This window comes from Sciurus vulgaris, assembly GCF_902686455.1.
Source record: "Sciurus vulgaris genome assembly, chromosome: 10".
NCBI lineage: Eukaryota > Metazoa > Chordata > Mammalia > Rodentia > Sciuridae > Sciurus > Sciurus vulgaris.
The window spans coordinates 95,036,066-95,046,079 of record NC_136470.1 but is presented as its reverse complement, the minus strand read 5'-3'; positions in this window follow the sequence as shown (position 1 = coordinate 95,046,079).

Below are 10,014 nucleotides of genomic sequence, written 5' to 3'. Positions count from 1 at the left end.
TTTCATATTATGGAATGTTTCCTGATTATCTGTTTTTGGTCCTTTGAAGGGTAATAGTGATTTTAATCAAATAGATATTAGAGACATTTGTTGAAAGCTTACAGATGAGGAAACTAAAGTTCTGAGAATATGAATAATTTTTCCAATTAGGTCATATATAATGTCAGAACTGGGATTCAAACCTAAGCCTGTCTGATCAAGGTCAGTGCCTTGGACAGGCTTCCTGAGTTTGGTGCCAGCCATCCAGCCTGGCTTCCTCTCCGCACCATCTGCCAGCTATGCCCTGTGCCACACATGGTGGGGTACAGAAGTCCTGCCCTGCAGAAGAAGTCCCATCAGTCCTTGAACCACTGAATTCTAGGAGCGAGGAGAGGGTCTCATCCATCAGAGGTGCTGAGACTCTACTCTTTGATCCTGGAGGTCAATATTCTGACCTGGTTGGTGAAATGGGCAGGAGGTTGAGGCCCTGCCTTGTCCATTCACTTTGTTCTCTCTCTGGAAACTGAGCCTACTTCACAACTCCAACTGGGAACCCTGTTTACCTGATACTTTTGCCTAGTTCTTGATAGTAATTAGAAGGTAACAGTCACTAATTCCAATATTATACCAAATTACTCTGCATTAATTTCCCTCACTCATACCTTGGACATCACTTGTTGTCACTAACAAGCTCCTTTAGAAACCCTCAAATCACCCCTGTCTTGTTTGATCAGAGCACATGTGCCGTCCCTCTTTGCCTGGGATTTTCTACATTTTGTCAAGTACTGTGATTTGCACTGGGCTCACCTATGTCTTCAAGACTGATTTGTTGGGCAAGAGGGCAGAAATGGGGTTTAGGGTTTATAGTTAACTTGACCTAGGAAACAGGACTGGTCCTACTAATGTTGATTACTAAGGCCCACAGGGGTAGGGTCCTGGAACATGAAAGGGTTTTACAATCAGGTTAAAGGAGAGTGCAGATGTCTGGGGAGACACACTTCAAACAGTGTTTATGCTCTCTGGATATCATACTCAGGAAAAGGAGTTGGAAGAAACCTGCTTCCTTCCATCGCCTGACTAAACAGATGGGACCCAAAAGGAAATCCTGATATAAAACTATTCCTGTTGCAAAGAGGTGGAGAACTCAGAGTGGAAAACGGAACAAGATTTTTCCATTTTATTCTTTGGAAGAATTTGTTTTAGTGATTTGTTTAATTGTCAACCTTCCCTGGGAAGTGTGATCCCTAGGAGGGCTCCCCTGTCTTTCCTGCTCCTCATGTATCCAGCAGGGGACACAAAGAATGTGCTCCATCATTGTCATCTGCTGGAAGCAATAGATTGAGTCAATGTCTGAAAGAACAAAAGACCCTCATATTAGCAAAAAAATGATATTGAAAAAAAGAGAGGTCCTGACCTCTTCATAGATCTTAGATGAGATGCTCTTAAGTCCTGACAAAAGGAGCTACATGATAATTATAAGTCAAGATTCCAAGGGTCAGCAATAGATCCATGCCTTGCACACACACATTGCACTTTTCAAATGACAATCAACAAAAGCATTTTTTTGCAAAATCTTTAAAGCTCAGAAATAGTTATTTTTGAGGTCTATGCCAGTAGAATGGTTATATTTAACACATGGCTGGCCAGAAGCCATCCACCCAACTCCCTTTTCCTCTTCCCCTCACCCCTCTCCATCTGGGTGAGGGAAGACCTAGGCACCAAGGTGTAAAATTCCGCTATCATATCACTCCTGGAATTATGTGGCATTGGTACATTTGTACAAAACAGTTCTAATGTAACAGCAAGAATTTTCCCCCTCCTGTTTATTTCTCTGAAGCTGCAATAAGCAATCCTGTGTGACATTGCCTGTGGTGCGGTTGCCAGGCAGCAGAAAGAGATCTGCAGCAGGAGGCGGGAGAGCTGGGGGAGGAGAGGAGAGGAGAGCCAGAGGGAGGAGGGGAGCTGGCTGAGCTAGTGGGGGCTGGGCTCTGAAACTGCTGAGCCAGAATTCCATCTCCTTGTCATCCTTCATGTTCCAGGCACATAATGAGCCAATAAGCTGAACCTTAGAGGGGAAATAAAGATGGAAAAGAAACAGTTGAATGTTGTCATTAAATAGGGTGTCAGTAATGTTTCTTATTTTGTGAAGAAAGGGTTTCAGATTGTTTTTCTTCCTGAACTTTGCTTCCTGGTAAATGCATCTCTACAAATATAAAAAGGGACAGCTTCTCAGTGGGCCGACTTTGCTGTAAAGCAACAAACAATTAGCACGTAATATCTTCCAGCACTTTCAGCATCGTGCCTGGGGAATGTACACACTTATACACAGTTCTAACTGGAAAGGTTCTTCTCCTCTCAAGTCTCATGGTGTGGAAAAGTGAAACTCACAGAAAGGGTGCTCAATCCTTTATGGGATGAATAGGTAGGTAGTATTGGGAGGTTCCAAGCTGGGAGGTCATTCAAGGTGATTGAAGAAGCTGGCCTTCTCACTGCCAGGCTTCCTTTAGCTTATAAAATTGGGAGCTGCAGCTAAATCTCATCTCTTGGCTTGACAAGAATCTTGCTGTAATGAGATTAAAATGATTGGACTGGGATCGTAGCAGAAGGGGTGAGGGCAGATGGCACACAGGTCCCTCCACGCCAGCCTGGATGTCCCCCAGCACAATGCATCTTGCCTTTTGCCAGCCTTGCAAGCTGTCTGTGAGTAGGTTGGACACTCTCCAGTGGTAACAGACAATGATTTTTATTTAGATGTTTGATTATTCTTGTTAATCAAATAGAACAAGAACAGAAGGTTTGTTCAAAACAAACAATGTATTTACGGATAGCTTTGTGTGGTGGATGCACATTTTAAGGCTCTGAAGTTGCTAGTTACTCTTCTCAGAAGACGCAAATCCACCATCTGGGGAGAGAAAATGGGACAAAGCATGTTAAAATGGCAAGATGATCAGAAAAAAACTTGGAGTTAATGTAACAATGACTAAGTTTCTTATTTCATTTTAGCAATAGGAGTGGGGGAGAGGGGAAATGTTAAATTGAGATGAAAATCTCTGAAAACTGTGACAAGTGATGCCTCCCAGGTCCCTACTGCAAGCTGAGGGTTGTTTGTCCTGTGCAGTCACCTGGCTACTCAGGTCATGAATGAATCAATCAGGGATACTTAGTGATTTTCTGCACACTCCTGGAGGAAGAAGATGTGTCAGAAGAATAATACTCTTTAGCATAAATCACATAAAGAGATAAGATGGAGATATAGATAGAAGATTAATCAGAGTCACAGAATGACTGAAATAAGAAAGCAAACCAAGTCTCCCCAGAACCAGGGCCAGATGCGAGAACTATCTCCCTCTGCAGTTTTTCAGAAGGCTGACACTTTTTCCTAAGGAACTGCAAAATATTTACAGACACTTGACAGTTCTCTAGGTAGCACAGCTGGAGTATGGACACTCCAGCTCTCTGGAATGTCCTGTGATTGAGGTTTTGTCTCTACTGCACAGCAGGAGGAACTAATCAGTGAAGCTGCTGGCTCCCTGACCACACTGGTTAACGACTGGCTCCACAGAGCCTCCCTGGAAACTGGAGATGAAATAGCACACTCTTTTTTTTTTATGTGAAATTGCACTTTTAATCAAAGCAAAAGGGAAAAATACTTTAGAGTCAGTCTCATAGTTGTGCCACAATGGAAATTTCTACCAATGTCTCCAGTCATTCTTCATTTGTACTCTATAGATATCTCTTACGGCTTAGTTTTTATTTTAAAAAAGCTATACATGAGTAACAAAATGTTAAACAGATATTTCTAAGTCCATTTGAGATCCAAATGTTGGTAGGGATGGATGATAGAAGTCCCACATTCTAATGAAATATGCTGGATCATCTCTAAGGACTTGCCAAGAGGTGGTCAGCACCCAGGATTGTGACCATTGCACCCACATCGACCTCCAGTCTAGGTACAAGAGACTTCTCAAATAAAAAGAGGCTATTTTTATGATAAAACTGATTGTCTAGTGTGAATGATTTGGCATTCCTCTCCCCACTCCCTCATTCCTCTTTATCTCAAAGCATGGAAGAGGGTTTCATGGGACTTATGTCATCATAGGATGGAAAACTGGCCTGTGTCTGGTGGCCTTTAGCAAGCCACGGGCTTGAAGAACAACAGCATTTGACATACACTTGTCCAATGTGCAATAAAAACATCATCCTGGACCATGTGGAAGTAATACAAGAGGATGGAAGAAAAAGCAAAAACAAATTACTACCTTTCTATTACTAAGAAAAAGGTTCTGGTACAATTTAAATTAAAAGTGAAAAATGTTTGTATACTTAATGTCTGGATGGATTGGACAGATTTCCTGTCCCCATCCTGATGAGGTTGCCTAGAGAAGGATTAAGGAAGAGGACAGTGAACACAGAACCTCCTGATAAACACACCTGGGTGCAGCGCTTGTAATGTACACATAATAGCCAGCATATCTTTCCTGGAAAGGTTTAGATTGTTGAAAAGGTGTTAAAGCAATTTACAATGGGGTTGTGTTTTTTATTTACAGTGCAAATAGGAAAGGACTTTGGATCCAAAACCTTTCCATTGCAGAAACAAGACATAATTTTCAGGGTAGATAAAGAAAAATAGAATCTGCATCTCCCTTTGAAAATCCAGCCCCAGCTGCCAAGGAAGGCAGAATAACAGAACAAATAGATTCCTGGGAGAGGATAAGCACCTTTTCGATCTTGGGAGCTTTGTCACTTTTCAAAACTAGCACATATTTCATAGTTTGCCATGGTGATCTTCAAGTGGATAAATGGATAGAGTCAGAAGCAAGTTAATTCCCATCCAGTTCCTTTTTTAAGGATAACAGATATCCTCAAAGAGAAGTGGCACAAAGCAATGGTACACGAAGAAAAAAGCACAGCCCGAAAATGAATGGATTCAAAAACCAATTAAAATAAAGCACAGCTTTAAGAGATTGTTAAAACTTATTCACATGTCACATACTGGAAACCAATGGTTCCTCTTAGTCGTTCTTTCTCAAATGTTTTGTTTTTGTTTCCAGAAATAACAGGTTTAATTAAATGTGCAAGATACCCTCAAGTGATCCAGACTAATGCACACGGGGATTGCAAAGTCACTTAGAAGATTTTAGGAAGGATTTTGATTCACCGGGCTTATGTACTAATGGAGAAATCTGGGCTTCAGGAAAAGAGCATGCATGAGCTATGTCAGGCTCTGTTACCACTCTCAGAGCTAGTTTCCACATTATTGAGAAACAATGGTATGAAAGCAGCAAACATTGAGCAATCCAGAAAGGAAGTTAGGTTTTATTACATTCCTCGTATGTACCACAGTGACTCCACATGCATTAGTTCAATTAAATGTTAAAACAACTCAAAGAAAATGGATATCATTAACTTCACCTTTAAGATAACATTAACCAAGACCCTGAAAAGGCCAAGAATAATAGGTCACTGAAACTCAGGGTGTCTGATAGCAAATCCAATGTCCATTCCATGACATCAGCTCTTCTCTCCATGCTAATAAAGCTGCATGATTAGTAAATGCTGCTCCTGAACCTGATATTAAAGTGTCTGATAATGCACTAAAAATATTCTATCCTTTCAAACCAATACTATCCTTGAACAGCCCAATGAGAATGTGTTTGTACAAAGTGTTCAACAGGATTCAATAGGAATGATCACAAGATGTTGACAGTATGAGTTACTAAATTTGAATACAAATGCTAGTTTCAGTCAAACTTGTGGTGACCTTAAGAATTATACTTGTATGAGAGATAGAGAGAGAGAGAGAGAGAGATGGGGCGGGGTATACTTCAGATAAATGGAGCTAGCTCATTGCCTCAAAACATTGCTGTTTATCTATGATTACAAATTTGAAAGCAAACTAAAGTCTCTGACTTTAAAATATAAGTGCACCATATATTGCATGGCTATTACTATGTTTTTCTATAAACCATAAAGAGAAATGATGAATATATTTTAGCATATACCGTAAATAGGCTGGACTAGTCTGTATTTTATTGGCTGTATACAATAGCACCTGGTAAGTTGCTTGGGGGCTTAGCACTGGATTTTGAATCAGGAGATATGAGCTATCCCCTGACATTACTGTTGAGTGAACACATCAAGTTTTTCAAGTGAATTAGTTTGTTTGGTTTTAATTCCCCAGATTATATAAAAAAGTACTTTAGCATATATTAGCATTTATGACCATCTAGTAAGTATACACACAATACTGGTTGTTAAATGAACTCATAAAATAAGGGGTGGCCTTCTATTTTATCTAGCATCCCGTAATATGCTAACCTTTTACTTATTGAACATGTCTAGTACTAGATTCTTCCAGAAATTATTCCAGATAAAATACAAAGTTAAGTGGTCTTTTCCAGAGTTCTCTGCCAAGAACACATAAGTATGTCAAACTCTTTCAGTTAAACAAGTATGCCCACAAATAGGACATGAAACGTGGAGAGAGAAAAAGGATAAATTTACTGGTAAGTCAACACACTGCCCTAAGACTTCCAGCTAATAACATGCTATATTTTAGAAAAGGTACTAAGACAGAAGTCAGCAGATAAGTGGGATTTATGACCAGTTCTAACACTAAATAGTGCGATGCCTTTGACTGTCATTTATTCTCTCTGCTTCTTGGTTTCCTCAGCTATGGGGTGGACTACAATATTTTATAATAAGATGGACCACAGTGTGATGTTATGAAGGCAGACTAGGGCTGCTTAAAATGTCCAATTGTCAGCCAAGAAGAGCAGGGATCTGAGAAAAAAATTATCATATCCAACCAAACAGCAATCCTGATCCCAAAGTAATCACATTAATGCAGCAAACAGAAGGAATTTTTTGCAATAATCTGATATTTATCCATAAAATAAGGATAAACTCGTCTGGAAAATAAAAAAAAAAACAACAGAGTTCTGGGAGAAAAAATGTCATCCTCTAAATTCTCCTCTTAGCCTCTGTTTACTAATGCAAATAAAAGGATTTGGAAAATCATATATTTCAAGAACCTTGGCAAAAAGAAAATATAGAATGAGATGGCAGATAAATTTAAGTTTAAATATTAAATGGCCGTTATAAAAAGAGTAAGTCTCAAAGTACTTTCATTGGAAGATAATTTCTAAAATATATTATTACATTTAAAGAACAACTTCTAGAATGATGCACTGTCAGCTATGTATGCTTTTTAAAATACAGTGGGGTGTGTGTGTGTGTGTGCATGCGTGTGTGTGTGTCTGTGTGTATGTACTTGAAAAGTATTGATAAAGTTTTAGAAATTTGCCCCCATCAGGAGAGTTATTAGGGCCAGACATATTTGAGTGAGGGAAGTGTGGGAGAAAAATTTCTACATTTACTGTATACACTTAGTATTATATTGATTATATATAATGAAAATATATGCATGTTTAGACTATGCTATTTAAAAATGTTTTTTAGGAAGAAAGGAAAAGAAGGAAGAGAAGGAGGGAGGAAGGGAAGGTAGGAGGAAGAGAGTTTCAGAGTTAGATGGAGCTGGGATTTACACTAACCCTGCAACTTATTAGCTCTGTATATTTGAGTAAGTTAATTAACTTTTCTCACCAAAGTTTTCTTATCTATGTAACAGAGATAAAAAATAGTTCCCTTACTGTTTTTATAAGGATTAAAGATAATGTATGTAAAGCACCTGGAACATATTAAAATTTAATAATTGCAATAATTATATGAAGAAGATAGAGGATATAATCTTGGTTTTATTTTATGGATCAATGAAATGGATTCTCATTAGAATCTCTTATTACCTGACACAAACTTTTCTCCTCTTCCCATCTCCCCAGTTAAAAGGAAATGTGAGAACTGGAAACTGGGAAGAATGAAAGAGGCCATGCAGAACAGACGCTGCCCCCTTCTCCCTGAGCACTCTGCTTGTGCTGCATATTACAGAGCATGTAAAAACTCCAAGGGAATCTGCTCTAGAGAACCCTGTGGTCTAACAGGACAGCAGATGGAAGAGGTGGATAAAAGGATGCATATGAACATTAGATAACCTGGTGTGCCTCCTAGGGGCAGATTCCAACACCCAACTGCATGTCGTACCCCTCCTTCTGGTGTCCCTTCTTGCCTTTCCCCCACTCTTCCTTCCGGATGAACTAGGACTAAAGGAGAGAGGTTATGATCTGAGGCAGCTGGTCCTGCAATGATTAATCTCAGCCAAACCAAGATCAAACCACAAAAACTCCCTTTCGATCTTTGAGGTAGTTCTGACAGGATAAGCAAATGCATCATTAGTTACAGCAAAGTGAAGAGTCAGAGGTCCCCTGTATCATGCAAGCTGTTGTCATGTGGATCAGAAGAAAGATTGGGAGGGAAGGAATGATGGTCGGAATGTATGATATTTTTGCTTTGAGTTTTGAAAACCAACAAATGAAAAGGACTCAGAGACCCTCTACTTAAGCGCAGGGGACAATCCACCATATACAATGGAGAAACCCCTCAGGAAACTCTTCTTCCTGGTTAGGATTTTGTCACAGATGCATTTTCCAAGTTTCTTGTGATTCAGACTTCTTCAGGGTCACCTGCTTCCAAAGGCAATTGGGAATTCAGGGAGCATGTTCTGTGCAAGCAGAATATGGACTGGCTTTTGGCTCTACTTGTTCCTTTGGTGTAATATCTGTATGCTCAACTGTGTACAGCAGTACTAAAGTGTCAATCAATCTAGGGAACATACTGTGTTTTTCCATCTTGTCATGTATGTTCATGACTTTCCTTCTCTTAGCTGGAAACTGGCTATATTCTCAAGGCCCAAACCAATGACTTGAGAAAATACTAATTGCCTTTTGGTGTTTCTTATGATAAATCCTATGAGTTAAGCATTATTATGGTCCATTTCTTCCAAATGAGAAAAACTAAATCTTGAGATTTCAGTTATATATTTGAATAAATTGAGGAATCACCATACTGTTTTCCACAATGTCTGTGAAAATGCCTTCCATTTTATGCAAGGGTTCCCTTTTCTTCACAATCTTACCAACACTTGTTATTGTTAATTTTTTTGGAGTGGGATGATATCATATTGTTTTGATTTTCATTTCCTTGATGATTAGTAGAATTAGCCATTTGTAGATCTTCTTTTGAGAAATGTCTTTAAATATCTTGCCTATTTAAAAATTTTGTTTCCTCTAAAGTTTTTGGAGTTCTTTATGCATTCTGGATACCAACTCCTTGTCAGATGCATATGAGTAATTCCACACCTCCGTGTAATTCCAAGGAAATGAAATCGCTGTGTTGAAGAGACATCTGCACTCCTGTGTTCTTTGCCACACGATTCGTAAGAGCTAAGAAACAGAAAGATTTTGTTTTCATCAACTGATAAATGAATAAAGAAAGTATGTTCCTTATACACAATGGAGTACTATTTAGCTATAAAAATTATGTCCTGTTATAGGTGATAATTTGGATAGAACTAGAGATAAGTATATTAAATGAAACAAGGCACACACAGAAGGCAAGTACCATGTTGTCTCATTCATATGTCAAATCTTAAAAAGTTGATCTCATGGAAGTTGAGAGTAAAATGGAGGTTACCTGAGGCTGGGGAGAAGGTAGATAGGGCTTCTAAGATACAGTGAGATAAGAGCCAGAAGTTCTGATACTGCATAGTAGGTTGACTACAGATGACAATAATGAACTGTACATCACACACTGGAAGAAAATATTTTGAAAGTGTGTGCCATAAAGAAATGATAAATGTTTGATGAGATATGTGTAACTTAATTGGTGTTATACAATATATACACGTATTAAAACATCACATCATGCTCCATTAGCATGTAGAAATGTTATGCATCAGTTTAAATCAATGTAACATAAGTTTTACAGAAATAATGAAAAATCTGTACAGAAGACTGGGTAGTTCTTAAGCCATCCAACACAGGTGCTGCACAACCTATGTTAACAATAGCTATATATTTTTCGTTTTGATCCTTCAATTGGCATTTTAGACAGGTGGGGGAAAACTTTGAATGAACTTCT